The following is a 21,355-nucleotide window of genomic DNA, read 5'->3' as shown; positions in this document are numbered from 1 at the left end:
CAAGGTAAACTTTTTTGTTTCCTAATTGTTTTAATTTTCGAACATACCCGTATTTAAAATTAAAGGAAAACAATTAAGTTATGTCAAAGTAATGTATAATATAAAATTTTCACAAATAATACACTTTTAATTATTAATCTTGTGATTCATGATTTTTAAGTATACAATACTTGTTTTTTTTTTACTTTTAGTTTAGCGTCTTATTGTACACGTAGCGGGCGATCACGTGAAGGCTTAAGATGCCCTTTTTATGCATTACGTGGGTCCTTATTTATATCATTTTTTTTAACGAATAATCATTGGAGAAGATCCAAAGCAGCCATTAAACTTAAGCAATTATAAGTCAATGTTAAATTTTGTGCTGTAGTTTTTGCATGCTGAGACTGAAAAATAAGTGTACGGACCATAATATGCTGCCTGCAACAAAAGAAGGATTACCAGCGCGTTGCCGAATCTGATTCCGACTCTTCCGTCATTGCATCACTATCGCATACAATTTGTATATTCATTACAATATATTTTTACGATAACGAATAATTAATCTCTCTTCCCGAGGATTTTTCTCTTCCCGTGGGTATCGTACAGTCCCACTATCACCTTGGAACTTGGCCTTGGAACAAAACCCGACCGATTGCGGGATAACCATCCGTCTGTTGACTTTGAAATACACAGGCCGAAGACGGACTAAGCGGTATTGCTTACCACTAGGTGAGCCGGAAGCTTGTTTGCCGAACTAGTTACCTAAATAAAAAAAAGATTCTCATATTATTATTGAAGCTATGCAGTTCTGGTAAGATTTACCAATAAAACATATTAGTAATGGGATTATGCCATGACATGCTTTTGAAAGGATATGGAACATATATAAATTGAAAGATCAGACCCGGCGTTATACTCTTAATCACTTTACTTTGTCATGTCCTCTTGTTGTCTTGTTGTCAAGTCCACTTTACGTCTTTGTACGTTTTTCCGAATGGACGATCGGTCGCCGCGCCGGAAGTTTGTCAGATTTCCGGCTGTATTGTTCTCGTGGAATCTTTGATTTAAAATTATTTTAGTTCACTAATAAGGCAAAAAACTACTCCATTTTCCATTTTATTATTTAACAAACGTTCATAACGACTTACTTTAATATTTAGAACGATTTCAGAAGGTTTTTGGGCATTGACCCAACCATTGCATACAAGCATACCTTTAAATTGCAAACGCTTATTGAATACTTAATTACGTTTTAGAGTGTGTCATTCCATTGACGTTATTGGACATAGGTTTCTTTTTCCATGTAGGAGAAGGATTATGGCCTCATCCACCACGCTACTCCACTGTTGTTTGACGGATATATTCCCTATTTTCAGTAACGATCAGCTTAACGTGCTCTTCAAAACATAGTAGTGAGACCCACCAGGATAGACATTCAAACCGGAAATAAATATTCGTACAAATACAAATGTGTTATAGGCGCCTAATCGCGCCACTACACCAGAGCTGTTGTTAGAAGACTAAATTACTATTGTTTAAATTAGTGACTTATTAATGATTAATATTTTTTTATATAATATTTGTATCATTAAACTAGCTGTAGCCGCGTTATAAATCACCTGATAGACACCTAAAACTAATAAACCTTTTGCCTGCCGCTTGTATTTCACTTATTTTGTCAATCAAACGGTATCGAATTAAAATATTTAATTGAATTACTCTCATTGGTTGCTACCTCGTATGGTGTAGTTTCGTTAAAAATATAATTAATATATAAACGCTTCACACTTAACGGCTCCCAGTAGGATTTTCTCCTTTGTCGGGGGTCCGGAAACACACACAATACACAAGCACAAACGCCCAGACCACGACAAACATCTGTATGGTCAATACAAATATCTGTCGTGAGCGGGGATCGAACCCGCGACCTCCATCGCAACAGCCAGTACTGTGACCGCTGCGCCAACGCGTCGTCTAATATATTACCACAGTTAAAAATTGTTTTAAATTTACATTATGAAATATACAAACTATTTCTTTTTACTTTTAACAAAACCTTGACTTATTAGATTAAAATATTACTAATTCAATGATACATAATCTGTATCACGTAATGACCTTAAAAAATCTAATTTCCAAGAAAATTTGTAAAAACAGCTAAAGAATATTAAATTTCATCTTCTTATAAAATTATGGAATTTAAAAATAAACGACGTAATGTAATCAAATTACTAATGTTTAAAAGCAATTTTAATTATGGAACGATTAATTAGAGAGCCTAAGGATATTTTTTTTAAATAATAATCAAAGTAATTTCTGTAAAGTAATTCTTGATAAGCGATAATAAGTTTAAATAATAAAAAATAAATAATTTTTTTTATTCCGTTATTATTGAATTTTTCGCGCGTTTATCAAAATCAAAAACAGCTTTATTATAATAGACCCCAAGAGCACTTTCGAATTGAAAAAATATACACACATAATTATATACAGCTAAATAAATAGTAGTTACAAAAAATATCAATAATACAGTCTGTAAAGTCACACATTAGGGCAAAGACCCCTAATATCTCCTCCATGATTTGTTAATTACAAACAAGTGCAAGTATGTGAATTATAACTTCGAAATAATTCTATATAGAATAAAATTCGAATAAAATGTGTTAGATTCAAATCTTTTATACGAGATAATCGTCGTTTATAGAAGAAATCCCAGCGGCCTAACTTCCTACGACTTTTCAGAAATTTCAATTCTTCCATGTATGAATAGCATACTTTTTTTTTTGAAAGGATTGCACAGACATGAATGAATGATTTCTTAGATAACCCCTAACATCAAAATGAAAAACTTAATCTCAAGGAAAAAAATAAGGGAGAGGTAATGAAAACGTCTTCTAAAGGGATTACACTTGTCTTTAATTAATCCGAATGTGTCCCTCGGTGGCGTCCAAAGTTTTTCCATTTGAAATTTTGAGTCTGCGCTAATTCCCCTTTGAGTGCGCATTAAGTCGACTTTCTTGATTGGGTCAGGAGTCCTCCTTTACCAAGATTGCCAAGTTTTTCTCACGCTAAGTTAGTGTGTTCAATCTTTTCATGAATCTGGAAAATAGACTGTTCTTGTTATTTTAAATAACGTTTACTTATACTGTCTAGTAAAACGAGGTATTGCGTTTAGAGTTCAGGAAAATTGAAAACTCAAAAACTTTTTAACAAAACAAAAGTGTGTGTGTCAGCTCCGACGCACGACTGGAGTTTACTCCTTCAGATCGACTGTCTATTGAGGCACAAAAAGGCTTACTAGTCTTAGAAAAAGATTAAAACTATATCAAATAGTAAATAAACGATTGAAATAATGCCATCTATCGATGGTTTGTTACAACGAGATGGCATTATTAGAAAATGTCGTTACGCCTTTAGGCTTAACGCGATAGATGGCGTTATGAGAAACGTAATGAGGTCATTTTTTCCATACATTTTACTCCTCATATTTTATCCATACCGAGGGCCGTAGATGAAAGTCGATTTTCAAGGAGAAAACTCAAAAAAAAATAGAAAAAATAAGAAAAAATATATTTATATATTCGTAATATTTTTTTTTTATTAAACCTTTGAAATGAAGTTATTAAACTAGTGTAATATACCTAAGGAAGTTGAATCGAGACGGGAATCAAACCAATAAACCCTGGAGCATAAAGCAACGTTGTAGGAACGAACGGATATTAATATGCTACGGAACCGGTTTCCTTCTTCACTCAACTGAGTCATCTCAGTTCAATGAATAATAAATTACATTAAAATTTTCATAATAATTATGCAATCGATCGATGTTTCGTGAGCAATAAGTTCATTCTTTTGAACACTCAATTAAATGAAAATATTTGGTTAATGGAAAGGTTAATTGAGCCTCAATTTTGTTATTGTGTGTGTGTATTTGTGGATTTTGAAGTTAAACTTCTTCACGCACGCTTGACTTGGGGTGTAAGCTGGTGAATGCGTGACGAGAGCGTTACGGAAAGTGTGATTGGGCCAGGAAAACGGAACTTGAGAGGGAGATATAAGTAAGTGAAGATTAAAAATGAGACACATATGTTTTGTAAGTTTTACTTCAGTCGTTTTTTTACTTTTTGACGCTTTAGTTATGAAACCATACTTAATAATGCATAGATCTGTAAAACATAGCTACTACGTATTTCAAAATTCTAATGCAATTGAGATTCGATTGATAAGTTCATTTCAGTGTGTTTTTTACCTTTTGAGTAAAAGATTAATATTGATTTGATAAAAAGAATAATGTATTCAGTTTCTTCATCTATTAATAGATGGCGTTGAGCGTCGAGTCAAAGACTAATGTATTTAGTTCCTTCATTTACTAATAGATGACGGTGTGCCGTCTGTTAATTCGCGGTGTCAAGATTATTGCACAGATGATATTATGAGACTTCTAATTCTGTTTTTTAATGTGTTTAAATAATAAATATACGAGTTTGAATATACGAGTTAAGTAAACGTCTGTGTGTGTTTTATTTTAACACTTTTATTAAATGTATCTTTACGAAATGTATTTAATAGAGTTGTAAAACCTTAAAAGCTTTGTTTTATTTTTATTATATATATTATATGATATTTATTTGATCATTAACTAAATAAAAAAAATCAAATTCAAAAACAACTTCATTCAAATAGGATTCGAAGGCATTTTCTATTCGTCATTTCACAAATTAAAACTATAAAGTGATTATTATTTTTAAAAGTAAAGCTGACTGATTCGGAATGTAGATTCTGCAGAGAAAATTGAAAAGAAACTCTGCGGTTACTCTTTTGAAATATGTAAACTCTGTTTTAGTATAAAATGAGTAATATCTTGCATGAAGTACAGTGTAACTAAAGTCCACACATCTTTATCAACTATAAACTTCCCGCTAATGGACAAGGGCCGCTTCCCCAATATAGTCTCTATAATCGAGACGTTCGAGGTAAAGGTGAGTAGAGTTATTAGATAATAACGAACTCGTTTTAAAATAAGGTCAAGATGTTATGAATATTTAAATAATTTGATAATAGCTTATATTTCACTTTTTCTTGTAGTACAATGTAAAATAGAAACTTAGATATAAGTTTCTTTACTTGACAAAGCGTTGGCGCAATGGTCATAGCACTGGTTTGTGGCTGTTACGCTGTTGCGGGTTCGATCCCCGCACATGGCAAACATTTGAATTGGTGGTATGGATGTGTGTCGTGGTCTAGGCGTTAGTACTTGTGTATTGTGTGTGTTTTCGGAACCCCCGACACAGGAGATAATCCCAGTGGGGGCCGAACGGTGTAAGGCATTTATTTTTGTTTATTATTTACTTCACAGTCACTATCAATATCGTGGCAAGAACATTAAAAGTAAAAACCTATTATTTGTTTTATACATAGTTTTATTTATTTCTTTTTTTTTTTCATTTAACCTACGAACGAGACGGTTCGTTATGACTCATAGTTCGATCAACCGATGGAAGAAGGGGTCCCAAGTGAATGGCGCTCTCGCACTAGTAAGCGCAGCATTGCAAGACCTCTCACAAGACAATGACATCAAACGGGTCACTAGCAGCCATTGGATGTAAGCGGCGCTAGATCTCAAACGATGGAAGACCTCGCAAGAGACCTATGTTCAGCAGTGGATGGCCATCGGTTGGAATGATCATAATGACACACTAAAAAATAAGATATAACCTTTGGACTAAGGTTTTTGAATATCATATCAAAAATTAACCGTTCTAGCGGGGATCGAACCTGCGTCTCCGACTGACCGTGTCGGCGCTCTAGCGAATTAAGCTATGGAACGATGTACCCGCTAGATCGAAATTTCTGATATGATGATTTTATTTTCGGTTTAAGCGAACCGCTGGAACGGTCAATTCTTGATATGATATTCAAAAATGTTTAGATTTCCTAATGGTGGGTAGTACAAAAATAAAATCGTACATGTGGACTAAGGTGTTGTCGCCATTGTCAATTAATCAACTAATCTCTCAAACACATTATAAATTATACTCCTCGACATCTTATAATTAAATCTACACACAAACCTGCTAACGAGCGAAAAAAAGTTATATTCAATGAAGATGAAAACTTGATATTAAAATTCAATTTACCAGTTCATTAAATCCTGTTAATATTAAGATTTTTATCTATATAAACAATAAGTTTCAATAAAGCTGGGAAGATTTTTATAAATTTTGTTTCATTAACTACTAGCATCGTCCGTGGGTTCGTCTCTTGGGTATAAATTTATCCAATAAGACAGTGGAAGTCTTATAAAATCAAATACTTGACGTAAAGATTAAGTCAAAAAGTTGAAGAGAAAGTAATGTTTTTTGAACCCATACATAAATAAAAGTATTTTATCATTTTATATTAAGTTTATTTTCTATTATCTTCAACTGAATTCAATAAATTTATGAACAATTCCACGAATTTAAGTAAAATAATTTATTTTCAAATCTGAAAACAAAAATTAATCGACATCTATACACCACATACACATTTTGCGGTGACAGAGAGAATTACTCTCATATTGGTATGATTTAAAAATTGTTCTTCTTAAAGGCGATAATATGATACTAAAATGCACGCGAAGCTCGAAGGCATATTTATAAAATTGCAACCGAGAACTGATGGACATCAACCGGTAATTTAGCTTGTTTGATGTTTTATTATGAAACTAAAAATAGTCAGAGAGGTGATGTAAAATATTTCTTATAAATTGTACATGAACTAAATAGTTGTGTTTGCTAACAAACGAAAAAAACCGACTGCAATACATTGACGAGTACTACAACGTAGGTGGACGCATTATCAAGGATTACTCCAAAAGTTGTAATCAGATCTCGATGAAATTTAAATGTGACCACATGAACATCGGCTTTCGATTAAATTAAAAATCATTAAATCGGTACATCCAGTAAAAAGTTATGCGGATTTTCGAGATTTCCTCGATTTCCCTGGGATTCCTTCATCAGATTCTAGTTTCTTTATCATGGTACCACACGGAGGATATCTTCTTTCGAACAAAAAAATAATGATCACAATCGGTTCATAAACGACGAAGTTATCCCCGAACATACATACATATATATATACGGTCGAATTGAGTAACCTCCTCCTTTTTTGAAGTCGGTTAATAAACAAAATTAACAAATATTGTTGTTTCACTCATGCACACATATTTGTACTGTATGAAGACTGAAGACTTTGTCAGATACCGTAAACAATCAAATAAATCTAATTTAATAACTCTTTTGAACTTAGCACTCGTTAAACAAGATAATCACGTTAAAATTAACATTTGACATAATTACGAATATAATTTAAGTAAATTTATGTTTTGATAACGAATCATAATTTACATTACAAGAATGGTTAGCATAATTCGCAATATGCATATCATTACCCCAAGCCGCGTTAATTCCCGATGAGAAGTTACGATTACAATTAATATTGATTAAAGTCATATCCTATACTCACCTCTCGGGCTATATTTACACGATCTTTATAGGCCTATAGGCCTTGTTATATTTACGATACATATCGGAGTAAATTATGTGAAATTATGTATTATTATTTTAAATCGTAGCCTTCGAAGGTAATAAATATAGTGTGAAACTCAGCGCCCCGGAAGTAAATGTAGTTGATACGACCAGTTTTCTTTATCTTTATTTGAATGATCTTTCAATTATTTTTAATAGAAAACCTTTCGTAAACAGTCATTTATTTATCGTTTCATTGAATATTATAAAGCGTAAAGTTTATTATTAGTAAATAAATAAATAATTATAATGATTAAAAACCACTCTGGTGTAGTGGTGCGAGTAGTCCCCTAAAACACCAAGGGTATACCGGTTCGATTCCCGCTCGGGATGGATATTTGTATTTTTACAAATATTTCTTTTTCAATGTCTGTCCTTGTAGATAGCCCCGCCGTGCCTCGGAGAGCACGTTAAACTGTCGGTCCCGGTTGTTATCATAATAACCTAATAGCGATCGCTACACATAGTAGGGAAAACCTTTTCCCACATGGAGAAAGAGGCCCATTCCCAGCAGACATCCAAACCGGTAACAAATATTTTTAAAAATACAAATATCCAAGGCTCCAGGAAGAGTCTGTTAACCTTTTTAAGAGAGTCTAACAAAAATTAAGTTAAAATAGAAATTGTAAGAAAATATACCTATTTAATTATTAGATTAAGGCATAGTTAAAGTTAATTAATAGTGAAATAATTTCATAGATTTAAGCATGCTGTGACACCTTCATAGCCTGTACAACTACCTTATTTGTTATTTAGTGTTAGTATTAGATATAAGATTTGCTGTATTAGCTATTGGCTGTCCATGAATAAATAAATAAATAAATAAATAAATAAATATATATTTATATATATATATATATATATATACATCCCGAGCGCAATTCAGACCCACAAACCGCCGGTGTTAAACCAAAGCGGTTGTTCTACAAAGCATGTACTATACAATAACGATTAGTAAAAGTTAAGGGAAGGACATACAGGCTCCAATCCTTTAATAAATAACAAATGACACTAGAATACACGAGTTAACAATTATATAATAGAACGGGGAGGAGTAGTTTGACATTTGCCGTTCTTCTGGGCCCTTATTGCGACTTATATATCCTTTTGTATAATTAATTACCACAGAAATCCCATAGTGATAGCCATAAATGTCTCGTTTCTCAATAAAAGCAATTGAGGGTGCATAAGATATTACTGATGTTATAAGAAATGTGAATTGTTGTATAAATTCATTGTTGATTGAGGTTTTTATGGCAGTTTCTCATATAATATATATAACAAATTGTAGGTGCTTAATTTTTATTGAATAATGCGCGTAAATCTCTTTGTGTAGTAACTTTTGTAAGTCTGCTGATAATAATTGTTCGACGTTAAATATATTTATTAAAGTTATGCTTCTTTTGGCGTGTTTGGCGCGTTATTACAGTAAATTTTTAAGATTCGCTCGCACACCGTTACAAAAAAACCGACACCCTGAAGTTAGTTAGTCAACGAAGATTTAGTCAAGCAGTTAGCAACGTGAAGTACAACTTCTTACGTGCGTACATTAGTACACACACAAGTTTTTTTAACTTCATTATATTTTCTGGAATTAGCATTCGTTCCTTAAAAAACATTTACAATAGAAAATTATGTTGACATTAAAATTATTTTAAACTTTTTATTTTATTTTATTTATTTAACATTATTTTATTTGTTTATTAACAGAAGGAAAATAACAATATTCTAACTGAAAAAAGTGCAAGTCAACCTTATCACTAATAGTGACCACTTACAAACAACATTTGAGCCTACTTTTAGCTCATGTTTGCAAAGAATTTATAATTATATTCTAAGTAAACTTGTCCAGTTAAACTTCTAGTCTTTTGTTCAAAAATTTTGAACTTCTCAATAAAATGAATAAAATTGTCTATATATTATTTATAACTCTCTTCTCGTGGGTGTCGAGGAGAGGAAAAGGGATAATACAGTTTTAACTAACACCTTGTAACTGAAAAAGCCGACCGATGCCGGGATAACCACTCAACTGCTGGCTTTGAAATACACAGACCGAAGACGGGCAGCAGTGTCTTCGGTGCAACAAAGCGAGCTCTGCGGTCACAAACCCGCCTGCCCAGCGTGGTAACGATGGGTAAAACACATGAGTTCACGCCATTTTTGGTGCATACTTGTGGAGGCCTATGTCCAGCAGTGGACTGCCTTTTTAGACTGCCTTTATCTTTATTAGAAAAAAAATTCCTTGCAATTTCAAAAATAACTTACTGTACGACATGTACGATACCGTAACAATGTAAATATTGTAAAATTTCGAAATAAATTTTTATTGTGTTTTTAAATAAATAAGTTAATAATGATTTTATCAAGCAAATATGTAAAACATGTTAAAAATATTAAAATTACAAGTAAACGAGGCTATAATTATGCTGGTAAACATTTCGATATCACCCCTTTAACCCTAATATTGTCGCTTAACATTCACCTGGGGATGTCTGGTGAAACACACGCGCCAATAATGCCACTTTAAGCGCTTATGTAATATATATATCACACGATTTATTTTTAAATATATATTTTCGTTTAGCGCCTGATTACCTTTTTTCTATTTATGGTTTATTTGTATTTTTAAATAAATATCGATATGTCATTTATAGGGCTGCGTATAAGAGAATTTGCCGTGTAAAGGGATTTCTATAAAGATTTATTTTTATCGAATTGCGTATTTTTCGAATTACAATTGGTATACTTGAAATATAAACACAAAAACTAAATAAATAAAGAAAGGCCTAACCCCGTAACCTTGATTTTAAAAATATATAGTACCAAATATATGTGATACGGAATATTTGTGAGTAATTTTTAGTAAGCCGTGGCTCGGATTCAGAATGAAATCTTTAATCTCATCTTAAGTAGGAATAATAATGATTTTCTTTTATTTATTTTTTTGATATTTAATTAATTATGTTTTGTTAAAATTTAAAAAAAAAACAAATCCTCTAAACTAACCTCTAAAAAATTTACTGGGTAAACCGATTCAAATTATCCTTTTTTAATTTATAGCTAGTGCTAGTATATAGCTAGTGCTTGAGAAATGATTTCATCCAGATCAAGATCTGACGAACACTTTTTGATCGTCTCTAATATTGCGTAGTGGTATTTACTTGAGTATATTTTCATCTAATTACGTTGTATTACTTGTCAATGTATTTAAATTCGATTTTTTTAAATTTCGAACAAACGAAATTATAATTATAACAGGCGTTTCTGAACGCAGTTGGTATTCGTGTGTTTTCTTCAATGTCGCTATCTCACATTCGATTAGTCGAGATTAGATTGCAGGATTCTTCCATGGGGCACCCTTTACCATGTTTATGAGGTCGTAAAACGTTTTTACACGAATTTTAGATTTTTGGGATGTGAAATGTTTGTGCAATTAATTTTAAGGATAACATAATTTTGTTTTTCTCCAGGTGAAACATAGATGAGGAAAAAACATGATTAAAAAATGTATTTTATTTAGCAAGCCAGATACAGGAAGCTATCAGAATTCAATTACTTTTCCGTTATTTGGGAACGGTACTTAAGACGTTCTTATGGCTGAAGGCATTGCTTCTGATTCCCTATAGGATATTTGGGACAAATAAATAGCAGTGTTATTCAGTAATACTGCATTCAGTATCTCCTACGGTTATTAGATTCATTGCAATTAAGTGTCATATATGCATAAAAAATAACACATATTCTTCAAATTTTCGCATTTATAATATTAATTGATTTATTAAACTAAAACTTGAAGTTTTGTCTTTTATTTGATATTCACTTGTTTATTAAAGATCTGACGACGCGTTGGCGCAGCGGTCACAACACTGACTGCTGCGCTGGCGGTCGCGGGTTCAATCCCTGCTCACAACGGACATTTGTATTGGCCATACAGATGTTAGTCGTGGTCTGGGTGTTTGTGCTTGTGTGTCGTATGTTTTCCGTTGAGTGTGAAGCGTTTATTTAAGCGTTTCTATCATATTTTTGTTAATCGACAAAGGCATCCGTGTAAAATTACACATCGAAATCTGCCCACTTGTAATAATCCCCGAATCCTATGTCTTTCATAAAATGTAACATTATTACAAAGGTCAATATTCACCTGCGTGATTTAAGTGTGCCACTTAACGCTAACTATTCGACGCACGCTAACATTTGATCATATTGTACGCAAATGGCCTGTACAAGCTATGCTGGTTTATTTCTACCCCTCTTTTAGGTTGAGTATTTTAATGTTGCTTTTGTATTAATGGATTTATTATTGGCTATGATTTGACGGTGGTATAGAAAATATGTACGAGGAGTCAAAGTTAAAATCAAAAATTAGTCTTATTCATGTAGGCTTCAAAATAAATTTGGAGTTGTCATTTTACAAATTAAAACTATATTCGTTTTTTAATAAATTAATTGGAGAAAAAGTAAAGCTACCATTGGTTTGGAATGTAGATTCTACTATTAATAGAAGAGGAGAATCGTCAAGTAGTAGGCTAGGAACAATGCTGGGAATTATTATGGTTGTGTGTCAGTAGTGCCTTGCTTAGTTATGCACAAATTTGACAGTAAAATAACATTACAAAGATCAGAATTACCGTAAGGGGTGTTATTTTAATTATGTTATCAATTTTATTTAAATAAACTTGTTGCTTGATCACTGACCACCTCTTACTTCAGAATAATGATAGTAATAATAAAAGTATAGTCAGAATAGTCAAGTATAACTTGTTCTAAATAGACGTTTAAATTTAATAGGAAATAGTCATCTGAAAAATGTTTCAGCAGATTTCTTATTTATATAATTGTGTTTGCAGGCAAACGAAGAAAAACAACGTAGGTAGACGAAAAAATTGTCTAGTAAATATGCATTATCAAAGATTACTCCAAAAGTTGTAATCAGGTCTCGATGAAATTTAAATGTGACCACATGATAAACATCGGCTTTCGATAAAATTAAAAATCATTAAATCGGTACACCCAGTAAAAAGCTATGCGGATTTTTGAAAGTTTCCCTCGATTTCTCTGGGACTGCATCATGAGATCCTGGTTTCCTTATCATGGTACCAAACTAGGGATATTTCCTTTCCAGAAAAAAAAGAATTATCAAAACCGGTTCATAAACGACGGAGTTATCCCCGAACATACATTAAAAAAAATATATATATACGGTCGAATTGAGTAAACTCCTCCTTTTTTGAAGTCGATTAAAAAGAGATAATATGTTGTTGATATAACATAAAAGGTATGTTTCCAGACATAAAGACAGAATTGCATTCATGGGCGTTTCCACTGAAGAGCAGGTAAGGGTGGCTTACCTTCACATCAGCTTTCCCCTCGTCTAAAATACAATTTCCGTAACTAGGTAGTATACACATGTGTATACCTAAGTTCCCGTCCAAAAAGTGGATGAGCTCAGATTAACTGCTACCCACCTCTTTAGTGTGATAAAATATAAATAATTAAATTATTGACTTAAAAAGAATATTTGAATTCTTATCATACTTTATAATTAAAATAATGTGCAGTCGTTATCTATTACATGAAAATATAAAAAATTATTTTATAGTAGTAAACGATATTTTGTTATAAAACTGTGTTTACAGATTATATCCAATTGAATATTAGAAATAATAAAAAACCGAGTGCGCTTTAGACAACACGATTGTAGTAAAACTTCAACAGTTACAGTAATATACGAAACCTAATTCTCCCTCTTTCTATCTCCACTAACTTATATCTCCCTCTCAACTTCCGTTCGCCTCGCCCGATCACACTTTTCGTAACGCTCTTACTACGCATTTAACCAGCCTACTTCCCAAGTCAAGCGTACATAAAAAAGTATCACTTCAAAAGAAAATAATTTTTGGGACCAATTCAAATATTATCATGGATAGTGTTAATGTATAACAAAGATATATAAGGCGTTTTCACAAATAAAAATAATTAAGAAATCACGCCAGAGTTCACGCCATTTTTGGTGCGAACTTGTGGAGACCTATGTCCATCAGTGGACTACAATAGGCTGAAGTGAAGAAATGAATGATACTTTTCGCGCTAGTCAAAACACTATCACTGAAAATAAGTGTTCGTTTTTGTTTTTATGAAAGCCAACTCCACACAACACACAGCTGCAGTCGGAGTTTATATATATATATAATTACTGTCAATTTTCTTTTTCGTTTTTTTTTTAAACTATTTGGAAATTTTAGATTTAAAATTTTTATGACGTGTTTTTTATGCTGTTGATTTTTTTTTTGCTATCTATATTACTGTTCTTTTGGTTTATATACGTAGTTTTTTTGTCTATTTAGTTGTATTTACTATTCAATTTGTATGATGTTCCGAATAAACGTGTTTCTTTTTTTCTTTCTTTCAATTCACCGAAATTGAAATATAATGTCTGCTTAGAAGTCACGTTTTTAACTTCAAAGCTTTTTCTTTTTTTTTTGTATTACATAATAACTTTTTAGCTGGTTAGACAATTTTGATAATTCTTTTTTATCAAAGACTGGTTGGTGCCTGTCGTTTGGTACCATTTAAGTTAGACACATCTGTAACGAGTGATTATTGAGTTATCCCTACAAATGTGTATTGTATTGTATATTGTAAATACTATAATTGAAGTCGGTTTTTTTTGTATGAAAACCAACAGTTATTAAATTTTTCAATTTTATATTTACATTTTTCAAATCGAAATATTTTCTTTCAATAACTCCGCAAGATTCTAAGTAATAGATATTGTATTGATACAAATTGAAATTCAAACTGTCTACACACAACCTTACCGGAGGTGGGTCGCCGGCGGCTAAGTAAACTTCCGGAGCCGCACCGGAAGTGAATTCTCCCATTTGGCGGGAACGGAGAGCACTTCCGCCATTATTTCGTATATCGTTCTGTTTCGTGGTTTGCCTAAATTGTTGCCTTGTTTTATGTTACAGCGTATTAAGTACTGTTTTGTTGTAAATGTTTGAAAGGTTTTTGACTTGAAGGTTACGTGGAACAAAATAGATTTTTCAAGGATTTTAAAGATGGACCATGAAATTTATTGTTAGACCATCTAATGTTTGTAATAAGATTTGAGTTATGATCGTCACATATTATATTTATTGTAAATACATATTACCTAATTGTTCTTATTACCTTAATAATACAAAATTTTAATAACGAATATAGTAAAAAGATAATAACAAACCATCAATCTTGTTTTGTCATGATTACCAGTGGATGGAATATTATTAATTTATGAGTAAATAATTTAGTTATACTATACCACGCTGAATCGTTTACCATAGACAGAAAATCAAAATACACTTTATCATTTTACTCTATCACTTTAAATCACTAAAATAGTAGATATAAAAATTTCAAACCATATTTGGCGCAAACATTGCAACACTCAAAATACACGTTATAACCAGCAACGCAATCATGTGAAATCTACGATCTAACAATAAGCCGGTGTCCACCATCCGGTCTAATTCACCGGCTCTTCCAATAACTGTCGTTGGATTTCCACACGATTTGCCAAATACTGAATTTGGCACTAAAATCTAGAAGATCCGGCCTCAGACGATTTATTTCGCACGCATCATTGTTTAGGGACATTGGTTCCGAAACGTATACGCGATTTGCTCATTTGAGCATAAGTTTATGATTTATAAATGTTACATGGTAAGTCAATATATTCATTGCTAGTTTCTGGCCGTAGATATTTCTGCAGATTTTTTTTTTGTCCAGGAAAATGTAGGGTGCTCTAAAATCTATTGCTTAAAAAGAAAGATTATTCGGCTGCTTGGCTTTTGATGGATATTTCGTTGCGATTTTCATTAAGTCATTTAAGAATCATTTAAGAATTTCTGCAATCCAAATATCGCGGTTGCTGTGACTTTAAAAAAGAGCCCAAGTGAAAATTTGGGCTCAAAAAGCCGAAAATTCAAGTCATTAAATTTCCAAGTACCCATCAATTGTTCAAAAGAAATTTTAAACGTTTATCAGAATACTATTCAAAGAGGTCACATTATGGGTAGTCCTGATTGCACTCGGAATGCCAGGCTATAGCATTGCACGTATCAAACACGTGTTCAGAATAACTAATGGCCCGACTCTTTAGTCTGATATTTGTACTGAAGGTAAAGAGATGTGTGTAAATTGGACGAAATGAATTAACACGTACAACTTTTACGGGTTATATTTTATCTTTGTATAATTTTGTTTTATAAATTTCACTTGAGTCTTAGAAAGGGATTTTTTTTTTGTTATTAACAGTTTTGGCTTCGGATGCGTTTCGAAAATATTTGGTACGATGGACATTTGTTTTATTAAACTGAAATTTGAATGGATTGAGATTACAAATTTTTTACTTCACAGAAGGATTATTATAAGAATGGTCTCTATTTTAATTACAAAGATATAAAAACTTACTTAAAATACAATTGCAATTAACTCACTTTTATCCAGAATATTATGATTCCACCTTCAATAGTATTAAAAGCCACAAGTCGAAAAGACTTAAGTCTATCCTATGATACAGTTTTTATCGCACGTGAAAGATAACTTAAATTGTTATCTTACGTTAATAGAGCGGGAAAACGAAAGACAAAGTAAGTAATAGGAATAGTAAAAAGGCGAAGTAACACGGCACACCTCCGGATCTCTGAGCTACAACTTTAACAGTTTATCAGGGTAGCTAAAGTAACTTTTTTTCTCGAGTATAAAAGGCAAGGTTTTTACATCTAGGAAGTAATTATCTTTCAAAGTTGCGAGAATCAGGAGTACAGAAGTTGAGATGCGTAACACCAAAACGCTGTGTAGATTAATTAATTATAATTATCTACATTTATTACACCTTTTTAACCAAATATTTTTAAAATAAGATTTCTGTACACAAACTTGACTTTAGGGGTAAGTTAGTAAGTGCTTGACGAGAGCGTTAAGAAAAGTGTGATCGGGCGAGGTGAACGGAAGTTGAGAGGGAGATATAATTTAGTGAAGAAAGAGAGACAGAGATACGTTTCGTAAGTTTTATTTATATTTTTTTTCTTTCAATTATATCATTATTAAGCTAACTTTATTATTTATTAAAGCTCACTTTTTCAACAATATTTCTCTCAGTTATTTATATTTTTGTAAGTTTTTATATAAGCCAGTCTGGATCACTATAAGAATTTGAAGTTTAGTTCTATCTTTTGTACGTTTGTCATTGTCTTTTGTGTATTATTGTCACATTGTCAAAATATATAAAATTCAATTGTAATTTAAAATACTAAACAAATTAAGAATTGAGCATATCTTGAATGTTAAGGAACGTCTGCCATTTATTTCGTATAGCAACACTACAACAGCACGCGACCGTTCTTTATTCGTCGGTCGTCGGTGTGAAGTTGTCTATATAAACTGTGATATTGTCTATGAACAGTGAAGTGAGTGACAGAACGATTTATATAAAGCGGCCATTATGTAAAATGGACCTTCTTTTTCCCCTTTCCTCTATCATTGTAAACAAATAAGCAATCAAGCATTGTAAAATTATTAATATAAGATTCAGTTTGATTATCTTCTTTAATTTCAATCAAATTGCAAGTCGAACTCAATGATTCGACACTGAATAAAATCACACGTAGCATCACGCGTACATCCGACTCAAACTGAACTTAGACTTTACGCCTCCCGGTGGGGTCAGAGAAGCAAATGATCCTTCGAACAACTTTTTTCATTATCTCCAGCAAGTCAGATACTTTCATGGCATTGTCCTATTTCATTTTAGTTGTTATCCCATTTCCATTTCAATCCTTATTTTAAACCGAAATTTTGTAACCAATTAGGGGGATTGTCGTTTATCAATTTTACAATTGAGACTATTTTAAATATAAGAGTCGGTAGAACTTGATATACATTATGTTTGAGATCCAAAGATCACAATAGGCGTTGCGTTTTCATAAAGATAGTCGAAGTTAAAGGTATATTATCAAACACTCAACGATACGCCATTGGAACTCAAAAAGAAATATAGAAGATATACGCTTCTGACTGTAATATTCTACTGCTGGGAATAGGCCTCTTTCCCCATGTGGCAGAAGGATCAGAGGTTAATCCACCACGCTGCTCAAATGCGGGTAGCGGATATATTCCCTACTATAAGTAACGATCGCTATCAGGCGTACAAGATAATAACCGGGACCGACGGCTTGACGTGCTCTCCAAGGCCCGGTGTCAGCGCAACAGCCACAAACTAGTGCCGTGAACGTTGTGCCAGCGCATGACGGAAGACATCCACGTAAACTTAATAAAGGATATTTGCGTATGCAATTCTGTTACTTTTGCTATATACCTCTCCAAAAATAATGTTGCCTATACATGTATGGGAGCGGCAGGGAATTTAAAGTTAAAAATATAACATCAAGTCACTCAGTCATCACAATTTTGCCAGAGTTACTAACCCAAATCTTGTTTTAAGTACAAAAAAGTAACTTTCGCAGATTAGCCTTTTAATCACGTTGCATCTCAGTAAGGCTAATAATTTTAACGTCAATTACCTAATCTATTTTAACATTATTATTTTTATCTTGCAAATATTAAACCGGCTCGCGCTTAACCAATTTTACATCTTGTTAAGTACAGGTCGTTAACTTTTACCACGCTATTTGGCCGGTTTCTTTATAAACGAGCCAAGTTACTTAGTCCGACTTATTTTGTAACATAAAAATCTCAGTATAACCATACAACAGAATTTAAAAATTGTACCAACTCAATTAAGGAACGTTATTACAAAAACAGGCAATTTGGTTCAAAGTTGATACACTTGGAGTTGTGTACATTTAGTAATATAATTAAATTGTCAGTCAGTCAGTCAGTTCAACGTATATTTGTTTGTAGGGTGTAATCTTCGCAAATATTGATCCGATCACTAAAATTATTTCATTATCAGAAAGATACATAGTAAAAACGACTGTGCCTTAGACACACAACTGAAGTAAAACTTCTTTAGCAATAGGCCTGCAAAATAGGACTGAACTGTGTCTTAGATATAGGAAAACGTAACTGACTATAAGAGAAAGAGAGAAAGAAAATGTGGGCTCGTACCTCTCTCTCTTGCTCCATCCGTCTCGCTCGATCACACTTTTCGTAACGCTCGCGACACGCATTCATCAGCTTACTGACCAAGCTGTAATTCATTTAGTAAAATCTTACCTATTGGTTGTATTTTCTAAGTAACTTAGTGTCATACAATCTTATATCCATTTGTCTCTAAAGATAAATTTCATTAAGACCTCTGCATGTTATTTAAAAAACTTTATTAACACTAAACAGAATCAGACCTTAGTCGAATCCCTCGGCTAAATTAAACACAGTCAATTATTCATACTTTCGTAAACTATTTGACTTAGATCTCATTCTTAGCTTGTCACTTAGCTCACCCTCTACTCTCCACTTTCAGCCACTTTAAATGTATCGTCACTAGTAGGTAACAGATAATTAAATGCCGATGACGCCGCGTTGGCGCAACGGTTACAGCCATGGATTGTACCCGTTGCGCTGGCAGTTGCGGGTCCGATCCCCGCACATGACAAACATTTGTATTGGCCGTAGAGGTGTTTGCCGTGGTCTGAGTGTTTGTGCAGTCCATGTGGGTCTCCCCACCGTGCCTCGGAGAGCACGTTAAGCCATCGGTCCCGGTTGTTATCATGTACACCTGATAGCGATTGTTATTCATAGCAGGGAATATACCCGCCAATCAGCATTGGAGCAGCGTGGTGGATTAAGCTCTGATCCTTCTCCTACATGAGGAAAGAATCCTATGCCCAGTAGTATTACAAGCTGGAGCGAAGTTATTGGTTAATAAGTATTTTTAATTTTACTTAAATAATTAAAAGAAAACTAATTGCTTGTAAGAACACAAACACCATATCAGGAACTAACGAAACAATTGTCCCTACGTACAAAACATAACATAATTAGTCGGAACACGACAGAAATAATATTTTATTACTGACCTTATCTTCTGAATCGCCACAATAACAAAACCACACAGCTAATTGAAAAACCCGATTGGATCCAACGGTCACGCCATATTTTATTGAGTTCCAAGCCAAAATAATTGGGGTGACGGATGTGGTTATCGTATATCACGTGCAAAACAAAAGATGAATTTAAAACTACTGATAAAGAAGAAAAATTATTGCTAATTCTTAAAATCTCTTTTCTTATCTTCTCTCAATATTTCTTACCCATGTCTTCCGACGAAGTTAATAAGCTTATGCCTATGATTATTTGAATAGAAATATATTGTATAATACTTTTTCTTCCCTAAAGAATTCTTCCAAACTTAAAAATCTCTCAGGTTATAGGCAAAACATCTGCTTATTATTAGTACGACTACGTAGAAAGTTGTAGGCTTTTTTGTTGTTGTTTATTTTTTTAATTTAAAATATCTTATAACATACACACACGGTCGTCTATTCCCATGTTAAGCAACTTAATGCTTGTGTTACAGGCAACAGTCGACTGTTATAGCTGAATATTTTAATATATAAATATATTACACTCAGACTCAAGCGGTAATCGAACCCGCAACCCGTTCAATAGAAAGCAGGGCCACTAAAAACTGCGCCAACGGGCACGTCATATTTATATTATTTGTATAGGCTCTATACTATAGAGCATCGACTTTGTGTGTGAATTTAGTGTGATCTAATACTTTTTTTGTCTGATGTGTGCTTAAGTCTTTTGTGAGTACTGTACACAGTTTACTCCATGTCACGTTATATGTAATTGTTTCACCTTTTTGAGATACTGACAACTCAAGGCTACAACTATTCTATTTGATATTCTTATTATATATCGACGGAGCGTTAGCGAAACGGCCACAGCACTGGCTGTTACGCTGGCGGTCGCGGGCTCAATCCCCGCTCACAACAGACATTTGTATTGACCATGTTTGTCGTTGTCTGGGCGTTCGTGCTTGTGTATTGTGTGTGTTTCCGGACCCTCGATACAGGAGAAAATCCTACTGGGGGCCGTGGAGTGTGAAGTGTTTATGGAAGCGTTATTCTTTTCAGTTATTTCTAAGAAAGGTATAAGGCACTCGATTAAATATTCATTCTTCTAAGAAGCAAATCCCTCGATATTTTATACTTCATTAGTTTTTGTTTCATTATTCAGTTTAATTGATAGAAAAAAAATCAATTTAGTTTTAAAAGGATCATCTACGAAGCTTTAATGTTCGTAAATATTTATTATTTTAGGATATAAAAAAATAATAATAACTAATTATTAAGATAGATATGAAAGTAAATAATAATATTTTTATTTTAATATCATAATTTAATGAGAGTTGAGAAATGAGAGAGATTTTAGTGGATATTTGTGGCTCCTCGTTATTGATTTAAAAAAAATATAAGGTTCTGTAACAAAATATACTAATGTTTTCAAGCAACAAAATTAAGTATGTCTTTCGATCATACTTTTGATGAACAGCGATACAATGTAATACTAACAACATCTCGTGTTTCGTCAACCCCAAATTAGCGGTTTTCCACTTCATCGTACTTTGAAAATTATCAAAAACTATGTCACGAACTATCGGGCTTACGTGATCCGCGCTTTGTGAACTACGTATTACTACGTACGGTCTACCATTTGAACACATTATTTTCTATTCTAACATCGCCTTTAATCTGGTGGTTTTAAAGGCTAGAATTGAAGGATCGATTTTCAGTACAAGAGTTATTGCGACTTAACACGGGGACAAGTTTTAATGAGCAACTGCAGAAGCT

At 32.9% G+C, this 21,355-nt stretch overlaps 1 long non-coding RNA gene across 1 annotated transcript; it reads right to left on the bottom strand.

Annotated features, from left to right (window-relative positions):
* Nucleotides 1–2,874: 2,874 nt before the first annotated feature.
* On the bottom strand, nucleotides 2,875–19,699 carry LOC123662189. Its single transcript, XR_006744449.1, has 2 exons — nucleotides 19,574–19,699; nucleotides 2,875–3,078 (listed from the first exon to the last, which is right to left on the bottom strand). It is a non-coding gene; the product is annotated as an uncharacterized LOC123662189 (long non-coding RNA).
* Nucleotides 19,700–21,355: the final 1,656 nt, after the last annotated feature.

The sequence above is a fragment of the Melitaea cinxia genome, chromosome 18 (genome assembly GCF_905220565.1).
Source record: "Melitaea cinxia chromosome 18, ilMelCinx1.1, whole genome shotgun sequence".
Lineage (NCBI taxonomy): Eukaryota > Metazoa > Arthropoda > Insecta > Lepidoptera > Nymphalidae > Melitaea > Melitaea cinxia.
Note: the sequence above shows the minus strand (reverse complement) of the source record. Positions and strands in the feature narration are given on the sequence as shown.